At 48.0% G+C, this 16117-nt stretch overlaps 1 protein-coding gene across 14 annotated transcripts in view; it reads right to left on the bottom strand.

Annotated features, from left to right (window-relative positions):
* LOC137535751 (VPS10 domain-containing receptor SorCS1-like) overlaps positions 1-16117 on the bottom strand; it is a 1470659-nt gene that overhangs the window by 429522 nt on the left and 1025020 nt on the right. The gene's annotated exons all lie outside the window — the stretch shown is intronic.

Here is a 16117-nt window from a genome sequence, read left to right as displayed (position 1 = left end):
TTCCTTCATTGGCTTCCAATTCACTTCAGAATCAGCTTCAAGATCCTATGTTTGGCATACAAATCCATACACAAGTCCTGCCCAACCTACATCTCTGACCTAGTCAGCAGATATACACCTGGCCGCCCACTTCGCTTCTCCAACGACCTCCTCTTAACCACCCCACGCATCTCGCACCCCCGTGCCAGACTGCAGGACTTCACTAGAGTTGCCCCTATCCTGTGGAACTCTCTCCCACTGCCCATCAGGCTCGCTCCCACCTTCAACACCTTCACAAAAGCACTCAAAACTCACTTCTTCAAGGAGGCCTACATCAACTTCCTCCCCCCACATCCTCTCCCTGTGATCCGGTACCCGCGAATACTCTTCGTCCCCACTTCCCTGACCTGGCCCCAGTCCTCACCTCCTTGTTCAATCTCTCCCTTTCTACAGGCATCTTCCCCAAAGCATTCAAACAGGCCACTGTGCTTCCCCTGCTGAAAAAACCCTCACTCGACCCATCCCTACCCTCAAATTACCGCCCAATCTCCCTCCTTCCTTATGCTTCTAAACTCCTCGAACGCCTAGTCCACCAGCGCATTACCCAATACATGAACACCAATACCCTACTTGACCCCCTACAGTCTGGATTCCGACCTGCGCACTCAACTGAAACAGCCCTCGCCAAGGTGGTCAACGACCTTACCCTTGCCAAGGCCAAAGGCAGTTATTCCATCCTGCTCCTCCTTGACCTCTCTGCAGCATTTGACACTGTTGACCACTCCCTCCTCCTCCAATCACTACAGTCCATGGGCATCCATGGGCTTGCCTTGGCCTGGATCTCCTCCTACCTATCCAATCGCTCCTTCACCACTTCCTTCAATGGCTCCTCCTCAACTCCTGCCCCCCTTTCAGTTGGGGTCCCCCAGGGCTCTGTTCTAGGCCCCCTTCTTTTCTCCATATACACTTCCTCAATTGGCAAGCTTATCCCCTCCCTGGGCTTCAATTACCACCTTTATGCAGATGACACTCAGATTTACCTCCATACCCCCGATCTCTCAACCACCACCATAAACAAGGTCTCCTCGTGTCTCTCAGCAATTTCCTCCTGGATGTCAGCTAGGTTCCTAAAGCTTAACCTAGACAAAACTGAGCTCCTGATCTTTCCACCCCATGCTGCTGCACCCATCCCAGGTTTCCACCTCACAATCGACAACACAACCATTCTCCCTACCTCCCAGGCCCGCTGCCTGGGTGTCACCTTGGACTCTGACCTCTCCTTCATCCCACACATCCAAAACATCACAAGAGCCTGCAATTTCCACCTCCGTAATATCTCCAAGATCCGCCCATTCATAACCCCGGACACGACCAAACTGCTCATCCATGCCCTCATCATCTCCCGCCTTGATTACTGTAACTCACTCCTTTCTGGCCTCCCCCTGAAACGCACTGCCCCCCTTCAATCAGTGATGAACGCGGCTGCAAGACTCATCCATTCTTCGCACCGCTCTGCATCCACATCTCCCCTTTGTGAATCCCTGCACTGGCTCCCTATCCGTCTCAGGATAAGTTTCAAGATTCTATGCCTGGCGTATAAATCTGTGCACAAAACATGCCCTACCTACATCTCGGAGCTTGTTCACAAGTATACACCAGGTCGCCCCCTCTGTTCCTCCAACGACCTTCGCCTCACCACCCCGCGCATTTCACACTCCCATGCCCGCCTGCAGGATTTCTCAAGAGCTGCCCCCACCCTCTGGAATGCCCTTCCACCACCCATCAGACTTGCTCCCTCTTTCAACACATTCAAGCAAGCCCTCAAAACCCACCTCTTTATGATGGCCTACCCACCTCCTACCACACAGTAACTCTCTAAGGAATATTTAACAGCCCCCCCTAGTGTTTCCACCCCTCCCTTTAGATTGTAAGCCTCTGGCAGGGTCCTCCACTCCCTAGTGTAATCTACAGGATCATGTGCTCCTGTCCTATGACAGCCTGTACTTGTATTACTGGGCCTACCTAACCAGCCCATATTGCATGATCATGTATTTTGTACAATTTGTATGTATAACTTTGTTCTATGTGTATAACCCTATGTATGTCATCCTTGTATCATTGTATATATTTATTGTTCAGCGCTGCGTAATATGTTGGCGCTTTATAAATACAATAAATAATAATAATAAATAACACTACCCTAATCCTTTCTGCCAATAACTTCTTGATGCACCCCCTCCTTTTGTGTCACCAACCGCTCCCTCTAGATTGTAAGCCTTTGGCAGGGCCCTCTCCCCTTGTGTATCATACTTGACTGTGTGCACTTTACCCAGAATTTGGAACTTGTTACCACTACCACTCCAGTTTATGATCTGGCATTGTACTACTATCTGCATTGTGTTGTGTATCTTATTGCTATTACCTGTATTGTTGTATCTATGGTCTGTTACCTGTATTGTTCTGTCACCTCTGTTACCATTGTCTGTAATCCTATTTATTGTACAGTGCTGCGTAATATGTTGGCGCTATATAAATCTAATAATAATAATAATAATGTGGGGATGGACTAGTCCAAAGCCTGTCAGTTCTGTCAGAGTTCTACTACTTACTGTAAGTGACAGCTACAAAGGAAAAGTAATGTATGGCTCATTTTACTCCGGGAGAAATGTACTTCTTATCTGTATATGTTTACATATGTTTGTGACAGTAGTCCTTTAAGAAGGGAAATTACACAGAACAATGCTATTAAGTAGGTTATTTTATAAAATACCAGCTGCCTGGCAGTCTCCACTGATGTTGGTGGTCACTAGAATCTGTCACACACCAGAAACAAGCATGTGGCTAATTTTGTCTGAGTTTTGTCAGAAACATCTGATCTGCTGTTCAGGATCTACGGCTAAAAGCATTACGCTGGTATTACATGGTACGTTTGGTAAGAATGGTTCCGATAGATGCCTTCGATGATAAAATTCTGACATGTCCGATGTTCCACTCGATTTCTTATAGAAGTCAATGGAAAAAAAGATAAGAAAAACAAATAGAAGATAAGAGAACTGGGCAGAAAATCGAATGACTTATAGATCGCGCGCCGAATCGAACGCAAAAAACGTATCGTGTAATCCCAGCATTAGAGGCAGAGGATCAGCAGGGCTGCCAGGCAACTGGTATTGGTTAAAAGGAAATAAACATGGCAGCCTCCATATACCTCTCTCTTCAGGTGCCCTTTAATGTTCCTACCACAATCTGTTGCCATTTTTGTGGGAATCCAGTTCACCTTCTATGTTTGGGTTGCTGGAGAAAACCACCAACGCTGGTTCACACGACAGTCAGGGGTCCTGGGCTCTGCCACTGGCCGGTCCTCCTAATCCACCATGCAATACCTAAGAGGGAGGTACGGGTGAGCCCTGGTGGTGAGAGTTCCAGGGCTCACCTGTACCTCCCTCTAGGTATCACATGGTGGTTTAGGAGTCGCGGCCAGTGACAGAACCCGGGACCCCTGACTGTCGTGTGAACCCATGTTTGTGGTTTTACATCTCTTTTTTTTTTTTGCAGCTTACAGGATGCGGTTGGTAGGTGAGTGGTTAGGGAGGGGACCAAGTGGGGGTTGTACCTGCACGTGGTGTCCCTGCTAAGTGACAATCCATGATTACGTCCAACCGAAGCCTCCCACTTTAATGCTGCTAAATGTATGCAATTCCTGCTAGCAGGGCCGGCCCTAGGCTTTTTGCCGCCTGAGGCAAAAAAAAAATTTCCGCCGCCAACCCCCCCCCCATGGTGGGGGGGGGGGCGCGCTCTGGGGGGCCGCCGAGCTGGAGGGGTAGCTGGCAGGACGGGGGTATTGGGCCTAGCGGCGGGGAGGGGGTCGTACCCCCCCCTCCCTCGCCTGGGTCCCCCGAACTGCGCTCCCCTCCAGCCTTACATAGAAGAAGCAGCCGCTATTTGTAAGACGCACGGGCGGGGAGGACTCACCTCTTCCCAGCGTGCGCTCCACTGACATCACTTCCTGCAGCGTTGCAGGAAGTGACGTCAGTGGAGCGCACGCTGGATCGAGGAAGAGGTGAGTCCTCCCCGCCCGTGCCTCTTACAAATAGCGGCTGCTTCTATGTAAGGCTGGAGGGGAGCGGAGGACGGGGGACCCAGGCGAGGGAGGGGGGGGGTCCGACCCCCCCTCCCCGCCGCTAGGCCCAATACCCCCGTCCTGCCAGCTACCCCTCCAGCTCGGCGGCCGGCTCCCCGCACAGACGGGCGGATGCCGCCCCTGGAAATTTGCCGCCTGAGGCAAAAGTTTCACCCCGCCTCATGAGCGGGCCGGCCCTGCCTGCTAGATTTGGTATGGCAGGCAAGGGTGTATACCAGTACACCCGATTGGCTGACAGACTGCCTGCTGACCAAAGGTAGGAAATTGCTAGCTGGGAGTGTGCATTTGATTTTCGTCTGTTTTGCAGGAGAAAACCACAGCTCTCAAATGAAATGCACAAACAGGTAAGAAAATGCAAAGTCCATGCAGGTACTGTAATGCCCTAGTATTTGAACCCGGAATAAGGCAAGAGTTCTGGGTTCTTGCCGTTTCTTTGCTCTAGCCTTTTACAAGTCAAAAGACAAACTCAAAGTCGCCACAGGTCAATGGTTGGAGGTGTTGTTGGCACCGAGTCCAAGTGTGTGGATTTCTATGGTCTTTTAGAACTATAGAAATACAGGGAGTGCAGAATTATTAGGCAAGTTGTATTTTTGAGGAATCATTGTATTACTGAACAACAACCATGTTCTCAATGAACCCAAAAAAACTCATTAATATCAAAGCTGAATATTTTTGAAAGTAGTTTTTAGTTTGTTTTTGGTTTTAGCTATTTTAGGGGGATATCTGTGTGTGCAGGTGACTATTACTGTGCATAATTATTAGGCAACTTAACAAAAAAACAAATATATACCCATTTCAATTATTTATTTTTACCAGTGAAACCAAAATAGTATCTCAACATTCACAAATATACATTTCTGACATTCAAAAACAAAACAAAAACAAATCAGTGACCAATATAGCCACCTTTCTTTGCAAGGACACTCAAAAGCCTGCCATCCATGGACTCTGTCAGTGTTTTGATCTGTTCACCATCAACATTACATGCAGCATCAACCACAGCCTCCCAGACACTGTTCAGAGAGGTGTACTGTTTTCCCTCCTTGTAAATCTCACATTTTATGATGGACCACAGGTTCTCAATGGGGTTCAGATCAGGTGAACAAGGAGGCCGTGTCATTAGTTTTTCTTCTTTATACCCTTTCTTTCCAGCCACACTGTGGAGTACGTGGACGCGTGTGATGGATAATTGTCCTGCATGAAAATCATGTTTTTCTTGAAGGATGCAGACTTCTTCCTGTATCACTGCTTGAAGAAGGTGTCTTCCAAAAACTGGCAGTAGGACTGGGAGTTGAGCTTGACTCCATACTCAACCCGAAAAGGCCCCACAAGCTCATCTTTGATGATACCAGCCCAAACCAGTACTCCACCTCCACCTTGCTGGCATCTGAGTCGGACTGGAGCTCTCTGCCCTTTACCAATCCAGCCACGGGCCCATCCATCTGGCCCATCAAGACTCACTCTCATTTCATCAGTCCATAAAACCTTAGAAAAATCAGTCTTGAGATATTTCTTGGCCCAGTCTTGACGTTTCAGCTTGTGCGTCTTGTTCAGTGGTGGTCGTCTTTCAGCCTTTCTTACCTTGGCCATGTCTCTGAGTATTGCACACCTTGTGCTTTTGGGCACTCCAGTGATGTTGCAGCTCTGAAATATGGCCAAACTGGTGGCAAGTGTCATCTTGGCAGCTGCACGCTTGACTTTTCTCAGTTCATGGGCAGTTATTTTGCGCCTTGGTTTTTCCACACGCTTCTTGCGACCCTGTTGACTATTTTGAATGAAACGCTTGATTGTTTGATGATCACGCTTCAGAAGCTTTGCAATTGTAAGAGTGCTGCATCCCTTTGCAAGATATCTCACTATTTTTGACTTTTCTGAGCCTGTCAAGTCCTTCTTTGGCCCATTTTGCCAAAGGAAAGGAAGTTGCCTAATAATTATTTACCCAGCTATTCTCATTACATAATAATTATGCACACCTGATATAGGGTGTTGATGTCATTAAACCACACCCCTTCTCATTACAGAGATGCTCATTACCTAATATGCTGAATTGGTAGTAGACTTTCAAGCCTATACAGCTTGGAGTAAGACAGCATGCATAAAGAGGATGATGTGGTCAAAATACTCATTTGCCTAATAATTCTGCACTCCCTGTAAAGGCAATTCATGTATTTAATGCACCACTGTTGTTGTAGGACATACCACTGGGCCTTAGTCACATCTCCATCTCCTACCATTAGCGAGTTTGGTCATTCGAGTTTCTCCTTGGCTTTTGTTGTATTATTGCATTTAATGGAGATGGCTGGAGCTACAATCACTCTGCTATCTGCATGCTTAATAACCGTCAATGTTGAGTTGTGTTTGTCCCTATCTGTATTGCGCTTTTAAAAAGTCTATATTCAGGCGGTCACAATAACCTGAATGAAATTGTGTCCTTTCACAGTTAGACTTCCCATTTACAAAGCTCAGGCCAACGCAAATGCACGCTTCAGCTTTAAACATTTATTCCTGGGCAAAATTACCTCTTCAATTGTTATTTAACAAAACACTGAAGGCTGGAAAATAAACAGCATCCCAAAACACCGGAGATGTTTTTGTGTGTGTTTAAAATGTCCCTCATCTGGCCTTGTCCGTATAATGATGAGTCAATGCAGATATATTTGAAACATTCAATAAAATAAGCTCTACCCTTATATTGCCATGTCGTCAAAACTTTTACAATCAGGTTTCAGTGCCAAGAACAAGGGTGGTACTACAAACAACAAGGCCCCTCAAGGAAATGTCATGGGGCCTTCTCCCTAGAAACCCCCCAGTGTGGCTAATGTAATACTTCCCCCACCAGGCTGGCAAGTGTGGGCAGTAAAACATGTCTCCCTTCATGCAACACAATTCTGCCCACCTCCCCCCACAATGTGAAGCATAGCAGAGTTGAAAGCTCAGTGATAAATCCATGGCTTTTATGCATATAACAGTTTTCCCCACTAAAATACATACTAATAACAGAGTTGTGGAGTTGGTACAAAAATCATCTAACTCCGACTCCTCAGTTTATGAAACTTCCAACTACAGATACCTAAACTTGCTCTGACTCCTCGAGTCCGACTCTACAGCCCTGGCAGCTGGGGTGTCACTAGAAATCACTGTGAAACTTTGGATGGAGCCCCCTTCCGGATGGGGCTGGGCGTTGTACAGAAGAGCCTGCTGCACACTAAATAGGGACTGTCTACAAATCTTTGTCTGCAAAACTTTGTATGATTCCTTATCAGTGGCTGAGCAGATGCAGTCATTAGAACAATTGTGCAGAGAGCAGAATGTTGTTTTCTCTCCTCGCCCTTAGTTGTCAGTTTCTCAGGACGGGGCCCCCTGTGGCTTCTGGGCCCCCCTGCGGCTGCATCCCTTGCAGGGTCTATTGTTACGCCCCTGCCTGGCAGGGCTATGGAGCGGGTACAAAACTCATCCGACTCCAACCTCGACTAATCAGTTTATGAAACCACTTCTTCAAGTACCCAAAGATTGCTCTGACGCCAATTCCTTCTACTCCACAGCCTTAACTATTAAGAAGATTAGCAGCAGGCTTGAGTTCATCTCAACACCATAAGTAAAAATACAAGGACAGATGCATGAAAAATCATTGGGGGGGGGGGGGTCAGGCAGCTGGATCCCCAATATGGCTAGCTAGGCATGATGTCCCCAGTGTGGCCAGGTGTCCCCCGTATTGCCAGCAGCCTTTACTCACCCTCCCAGGCTCCAGCGATGAGCAGCTGTGGACACCTCCGCTCTTGCCAGAATCCCTGCTCATACTGCTTCAGGTCACTGCTTGATGACATCATCAAACCGGGACCTGACACTTAACGCAGAGTGAGCGGTTATGTCGGCCAGAGCGGAGGGGAGAGCCAATCGCCGAGGAACGTCGGGAAGGTGAGTCCCCGTCCTCTTACCCCCCCTCCCCCTACCGCCGCAGCTCTTATGGTGATCACTACGATCTGCGGGCGATCGTAGTGATCACGTGATTAGGAGCCATACGTGATGGCTCCTGATCACTGAGGGGAGGTGTCAGCTGTCATATGACAGCCTAATTTCCCCCCTCTGTGCGCACGATCACGTTGGGAGCGGAAATAGCGGGCGGCGTAAATCCTACGCTGCATCAGGCTTAGACAGTCACAAGTGTGGCAAGGATTTACTATCAGCAGTCCCCAAAGGGTTAAAATACAGTAACCAAAAAAAGCTGAAACACCTGGTGGAACGCATGCGTTCCACCATGCATTCCAGGCCTATTTCCAGCGGTTAGCAGCTGTATTTTCATTCCTGCATCCTGTTTGTCCACTGCGATCAAGGGAATTCTCCATCCTTCATTTTAAAAATGGCTATTACCCCATAACCGCATCCTGGTCAGCATACGGTTACACTGTAATATCACCCACATGAGCCACAGGAAACCATGGATTACCTTGCACATCAGTTGTCTTTTCAGCTACAACTGACAGCTGCTGATATATAACTGACAGCAACTGCTATATGTCGGTTCTGACAAAATCTTGTCAGAACTGGAAGGAATTGTTGTTAGAAGAAAATGTTGAGCTTCTGAGAGGAACTGACGGTGAGGTAAATATGTAATATTCATTTTGCAGTTTCATCATGTGTTTATTTTTAATAATTATACTGGGTTTAGGTTCCCTTTAAGAGGAATTCCCTCTCTTAGCCCTCACAGTGTTGACCTCATGCCTTGGCAACCCTAACCACATGATTATGTCCATACAGCTTTACTATTCCTCTATTACGCCAAGATGCATTCTCTGTTGTTCTTTCTTGCCTCCTCCTCCTCGTTCTACAGGACTAGAAACTCATTTGTGTTTTGTTTTGGGTTTGTGCATCACAAAGACATATGAGACTGTGTTACGTGTGTATAAAGCTTTCTGCTGACCCAGAGCACTGGCGGGATGAATTTCTAGAAACGAGGCAGTAAGCCAATCATCACGTGAACGACCGCTCGGCACGGTTGTTCAAGTCGGGCGGCAGAGCTCGTTCATCAAAGGGGCCATTAGTTAAATGTCATTTCCGGCTCATTAGCTGCCCAGGCAGGCGACACTTCACATGCTTGCACCTGCTGACTCAGTGCCACCTCCGCTTACCACTTACAAGGCCTTCTTCCGAACACGCCAACGTTTAGCTCTGCCGGTGTCACTAATGGTCAAGAGACTAAACACTCGGCCGCCTGATATCAATACCTCAGCAGAGCTTAACAAAACCACACTCATTCCGTCTCGTATGTTATTACAGGACAGACAGTATTGGATTAAACCTGAAGTGAGAGGGATAGAGAGGCTGCCATCTTTATTACATCTTTAGAAAATGGCCGATTTGGAGCTGTGATTTTAGGCACTGGCTCAGTGGGCCCCCAATAAGTAGAGTGTAAAACAGTTACCAGGACTCTGTTGCTTTGGTTTTGCCGGAGGGTTTCATGGATGAGTCAGTGCATAGGCCCAGTCAATTGTCTCACCCTAACGGATCCCCCTAGCATGAATTCCTTTTCCAGATTCCTAACGCTAACCTCTTCCCTAACTTTAACCACTCCCTGCTAGAAGATGTAAAAATAAGTTACTCCACTCTCCTCTCTACAAAATCCTAGATATCACTGTGTTTATTTATATCTAAGCTGATAAAGATCAGATGATATAGAGTTGAAAAGTAATGACAGTAAACCCCCCTCCTACCCCCAGGGAATTAAATGGCAGGACTAATAAGTAAACGTGTAAATAAACATTGCAGGAGAAGACAGAGGCAACAGTAAGTAATGTATAGAATCTGTTCCTAATACCTGATGAAAGCAAATTAACTGTTTATACAAATAAAATGTGTGGGTTTAATGTACAATAGAAGTTAGCTACAATGCATGAAAATGGATAGTGTATTTTTCTTTCCTTATCTTCCTTTTAAAATGCATAGAAAATAAGGTAATAACTTAAAAAAAATATAGATCAGTCACAAAAAGTCTAATTTGTCCTGAAAAAACATAAAACATGGTGTGATAATTAGTGATGATGTTATTGTCGAAGTAATCACAGCTGTGCTGAACTGTGAAAACAAACTCAGAAACTCAGTAGGAAATACCCCTTTATAGATGCCTAACACTAATGTGTTCCTGTTCCTAAATCCAAACCTTAACCTCCTAAATCCTAACCTATTGATGCTTAACCCCCCCCCCCCCAATACACAACTTTCTAATGCCTAACCCCACTCTCCCTTAGGCTCGGCTTTCTCTCCATTTCAAATGCAGCAGATGTAGAAACATTACAGCCATTTTGCATCCAGTGCATTTGATTCGCCACCCATCTGCTTCGTTTGCTCGGCCCAAAACCAAGCCAGGCAGAAGCATGGAGCTCCCTTGTTGGATTGTAAAAAATCAAATGAGAGTTCTACCTAGCAACAGGGAGGATACTTTTTGGTCCACCATGAACCAATAAGGATTCTCTCTGCTGAAGCAGGATTTCCATTGGTTTCTTGTTAACCAATGGGGTGCTCAATGCTTCTGCTGGGCTCCGATCTGCTTCAGACCAAACAGTGGGGACCAGCGTCAACAGAACCAAATCCACCAGACTGTTAAGTCGGAGTTTCATATGCAGTGATCAGCCTAGTGAGAAGCTTTTTAGGCACTCCGAACTTACTGTCTACAGTATAAAGACACTGCTTTGTATTCGATCTGAGGAAGCCGACTGTGTTCCGCGAAACGTGTTATCATTGATGGGGCTTGATTCACAAAACGGTGCTAACTGTTAGCACGCTGTGAAAAGTGCTTCGCGCGAAATTTCGAGGGATAACGGTTATCGCGCGCAAAAATTGGTGTTAAAATTCCCATTATAACGCGAACCTTAACGCACAAAAAAATTTGTGTTAATGCGCAAATGCGAATTTTTGCGCACAATTACTGGTTTTCGCGCAAAACCCATGCTTTCACGTGAAAACATGCTAAAAACGCGCAAAAAGCTGTGCTAACAGTTAGCACCGTTTTGTGAATCAAGCCCATAGTGTCTGATGAATAATAAACCTTTTGTTTAAAATTGGCTTTGCCACTTCCTTTGAGGTAAGCCATTTTTATGATTTATAGGTTTTGCTATTTTAGTCACATAATATAGATATACCGTTCATCCACCACCACCTATTTTTTGTGGTGCCTTCTCTCTCTCAGTTGTTACGTCACAGCCCCCCAGCTGCTTTGGGGGTTGGTCTAGTGTTCAATACCTTAACTATTGCTTTTTTCGGGAGCGCAACCCACATATTTGATGACTAAAGAACCCAAGTGAGGATGGGATTTCCTCACCTGCCTTCCTACTGTGGTTGCTGGTCATGCAACCCACACTTGTGAGTACAGGTAGTCCCCGGCTTACGAACGCCCGACTTATGAATGACTCGCCGATACGAACGCCCGCCGTGATGACGTCACGCAGCCGGGGACTTCCTCTTGTGCCCCCTTTCCTAAAGCAGAGTATGCGCAGCGGAAGCCGCAACAAGTTTCACCTCATCCATGGCGGCTCCAGGCCAATCAGTGGTGTCCTCTCTCCCCTCAATGTTCCTCCCAGCAGCTTCCCTAGCGACGCGTAATGACACAATCAAAAAGAGCCCCTGCGGCTCCTTATGATTGCATCATTACGCGACGCTACTAGTGAAGCCGCTGGGAGGAATGGTGAAGGGAGAGAGGACGTCGCTGATTGGCCCTGAGCCGCCATGGATGAGCTGAGGATTGTAATGGCTTCTGCTGCGTATACTCTGCTTTAGGGGTAAGAGACACAAGGAGACACAGAGGGCGGCAGAGATGACACAGAGGGGGACACTGGAAGCACAGGGGACAGAGAAGGCACAGCGCTTCGACTTAAGAACGGATTCAGCTTAGGAACGAACCTACAGTCCCTATCTCGTTCGTTAACCGAGGACTACCTGTATTCTTTTGCTCTTTAAAGAGACTCTGTATCAAAAAAAAAGTTCCCCTTGGGGGGGTACTCATTTCGGGAGGGGAAAGCCTCAGGGTCCCAATGAGGCTCCCCCTCCCCTGTAGCAGCAGGCAATCCAGCGCTGGCTCCCCCGAAGCGCCCCGCAATCCTGCCTCGACAAGCCTGACAAGGCTTGATAGATTTACCTTCCCTGGCTCCAGCAGGGGCGATGTTGCGGCTCTCAGCACAGAGATAGGCGGAAATAGCTGATCTCTGTCGGGTCCGCTCTACTGCGCTGGCGCTATTTCCGCCTATGAGTGGAGAGCCGATACTGCGCCTGCCCTGGAGCCTGGAAGGTAAATATTTACATCCCCGCTGTTCAGAGGGGCACAGCGAGACAGCCGTGGGACACAGGAGGACGGGGGAAGCCTCGATAGGATACTGAGGTGAGTACCCCCCGGGGAATTTATTTTAGTTACAGGTTTTCTTTAAGCTCTAAAGAGACTCTGAAGTCTCATAAAATTCACCTTTTTATTTTAAAAATCTCTTTTACATCACTGCCCTAACTAAAACGCTGCATCCCCGCGGCAGAACACTAACTAAATCCTCCCCAAACTCCCCGGGGCACACTGCGCTTCCGTGAGAGGCAGAGCTTTTTGGCTGTAGCTCTGCATCTCCATGCATCAACACAAATGCAGTTTCTAGGCTAAAATGCACCCAGGGCGAGGGTGTAAAAATTGTGCGCCTCCCCCGCGCGGAGCCAGGTGTAGGTGCCCGCAGTATAGGTGAGCCAGGTCTAGTTGCACTCAGTATAGGTCCCCCCAGTATAGGTAGCCAGGAATAGGTACCCCAGTATAGGTAGCCAGCTATAGGTCCCCCAAGTATAGGTAGCCAGTATAGTTGCCTCCAGTATGGGTTAGCCAGGTAGGTGCCTCCAGTATAGGTACCCAGTATAGTTGCCCCAAGTATAGATTAGATAGGCAGGCGCCCCCGGTATAAGTTAGATAGGTAGGTGCCCCCAGTACAGGTTAGCTAGGTGGGTGCCTCTAATATAGGTAGCCAGAATAGTTGCCCCCAGCATAGGTTAGATAGGTAGGTGCCCCCAGTACAGGTTAGCTAGGTGGGTGCCTCTAATATAGGTAGCCAGTATAGTTGCCACCTGTATAGACTAGCTAGGTAGGTAGGTGCCCCCAATACAGGTTAGATAAGTAAGTGCCCCCAGTATAGGTTAGATAGGTAGCTGCCCCCCCCCCACTATAGTTTAGATTGGTAGCTACCCCCCAGTATAGGTTAGATAGGTAGCTGCCCCCTAGTATAGGTTAGATAGGTAGCTGCCCCCCCCCCCAGTATAGGTTAGATAGGTAGCTGCCCCCCAGTATAGGTTGGATAGGTAGCTGCCCCCCAGTATAGGTTAGATAGGTAGCTGCCCCCCAGTATAGGTTAATTAGGTAGGTGCCCCCCAGTATAGGTTAGATTAGGTAGGTGCCCCCCATGATAGATGAGGTAGGTAGGTGCCCCCCCCCCATAATGGAGGGGGGAGCCGCAGTGAGGGCAGCCCGACCTCTCCCTCCCATCCTCTCCCCGGGCCGCCCTCCGTGCTCCCCCCTCGGACTGCAGAGTGAGCACGCAGGGAAGCGCTGTGAATAGCTACTCACCTCCCAGGTTCCAATCGCCGCTCACTCGCCACCGGTCTCCTGCTCTGCATCGACGCTGATACACACGCTGCTTCCGGTTTAACAGGAAGCAGAGTGTGTATACCCGGCTATGCAGAGAGGAGTCCAGCGGCGAGTGAGCGGCAATTGGGACCTGGGAGGTGAGTAGCTCCTGGGAGGTGAGTAGCTATTTGCAGCGCTTTCCTGCGCACTCACTCTGCAGTCTGAGGGGGGAGCACGGAGAGCGGCCCGAGGAGAGGAAGGGAGGGAGAGGTCGAGCTGTCCTCCCTGCGGCTGCGGCTCCCCCCTCCATTACAGCGCCCCCTCCGAATAGCATTCAGGGCGGCTGCACGGCCCTAGAAACAGGCCTGATCAGTATCTTCGCCTCCACCCGCCCCTCTCAGTCTTCCTTTACTGAGAGGGGCGGGGGAGAGGCGGAGATACGCACGGATTGACACGCATGGAGGCAGAGCTGCGGCTGAAAGTTCTGCCTCCTCCAGCAGCAAAATCCATGACCAAGAAAGTCGTGGATTTTGCGGGGGAGAGTTTGGCGGGAGTTTTGCTGGGATGCGGCGTTTTAGTTAGGGCAGTGATGTAAAAGATTTTTAAAATGAAAGGGTGAATTTTATGAGACTTCAGAGTCTCTTTAATTCAGAAGCGCACCCCTATTGAGAATAGAGTCTTGCCCACCTAACCTCTTTCTTTTGTTCATTTGCCTCTTTCTTGATGAGCTCTAAAAATCGAAGGCCTCGCATAAACGGTTCTTATTTACAGAATTAGTTACTCATTGATTTTACCGGCTTCCAGAAGCTGCACTTTAGAAACAGATGTCTATCATTTCCACCCACAACCTCCATGGACCTCACAGCTGAAGTCTCTCGGCATAGAGGAGCCGGCAGGCAATTTGCAGAGTGGAAGGGAATCACCTCTGTACCTCCGTTCTATAGAAGGCACTGTGCACAGCATGTAATTGGTGATACTTCCAGACCTGCTGGGCTTCTGACATAAGTGATGGGAGGAGGAGGAGGAGTGTGTGAGCTTGGCTGATGTGATCTGAGGAGGACTTTCTTCCCTTCACCTGCAGTCACATTATCTACAGAAACACTAGACGGGGTTGGAGCTGAACTATCGAGGAACAGGCAGCCCAGCCATGTATGAACTTGCTAAACTTTGACTTCTCTTTTTGGGGGTTTATCATATACTAACCCGTCATAGTGATTAGTGAATTGCTTTGTGGACACCAGCCATTTCTACAATTGTAATCAAATGTTTATTGCACTGCTGAAAATACATCTGTAAGTGGAGCAGCAAGAAAGCAAGAACTGAGGCAACCTGTATGTAGCTGGACTGTCAGAGAGAGGGCCCTCAACAAACATCAAATCCTTGTGTGATTCAAACCCAGCAACACCATGAGGCAGAGACGTGTGCATCCCACAAATTATATATCTAAACAAACACAGTACAAGCAAAGCCACTTGCTGTTTGCAATCAATATACTAAGAAAGGAAAACATTTCTATACTGGGGAAGCCAAGCAACTCCAAGTAGGTGTGTGGGCCAACATGATAGGGCTATATCTGCAGAGCAGACCTAGACTCTGCCCTCTACAAGAGCGGGGTTACTCTGCTGGTCAGGGATTTTTATTCTTCCTACAGGAGGGAAAACTGCAGGCCAAGACTCTGCACTGCACAGGAGGGATAACTGTGCAGGTCAGGATTTCTTATTCTACAGGAGGGATAACTCTGCAGGCCAGGACTCTTGCACTCTTCTTCCTATAGGTAGCTCTGCAGGTCAGGATTCAGGATTCTGCACTCTTCCTATAGGAGGAGTGACTCTGCAGGCCAGGACTCTGCACTCTGCAGGGGGGATAACTCTGCAGTTCAGGATTCTGCACTCTTCCTATAGGAGGGATAACTGCAGGCCAGGGCTATGTGCTCTTCCCATTGGATGGGGTAACTGCAAGTCAGGGCACTGCATTTTATTCTTCCTACAGGAGGGGTAACTCTGCAGGTCACAACTCTGCATTCTAGAGGAGGGGTAACTCCAGGTCAGGGTTCTTCTTCTCTTTGTCTTCCTATTGAAGTGACAAGTGTGCATACCAGAGTTCTGCATTCTAGAGAATAAATAACCCTGGACTCCGTACACTATAAAAAAGGTAACTATGCAAACCAGGACCCCGCACTCAATAGGATGGGTAACTCTGCAGGTCAGGACTCTGTGTTCTTCCTGTAGGAGGAGTAACTTTGCAGGTTAGGGTTCTCAGGGAGGGAGAACAGCAAAAAGCAGGGTCTCTGCCATCTGGGAGTGCTTTCATAGCTTGACTTATGACCAAACCACGCACATCTGTCAACATGGGCATCACATACACGTTTAGCCTTATGCCATTACCAAACCCAGCTGAGTGAAGAACCAGAGAGAGTCCAGGCCAGC

Source organism: Hyperolius riggenbachi, chromosome 10, assembly GCF_040937935.1.
Source record: "Hyperolius riggenbachi isolate aHypRig1 chromosome 10, aHypRig1.pri, whole genome shotgun sequence".
In the NCBI taxonomy this organism is placed as follows: Eukaryota; Metazoa; Chordata; class Amphibia; order Anura; family Hyperoliidae; genus Hyperolius; species Hyperolius riggenbachi.
Note: the sequence above shows the minus strand (reverse complement) of the source record. Positions and strands in the feature narration are given on the sequence as shown.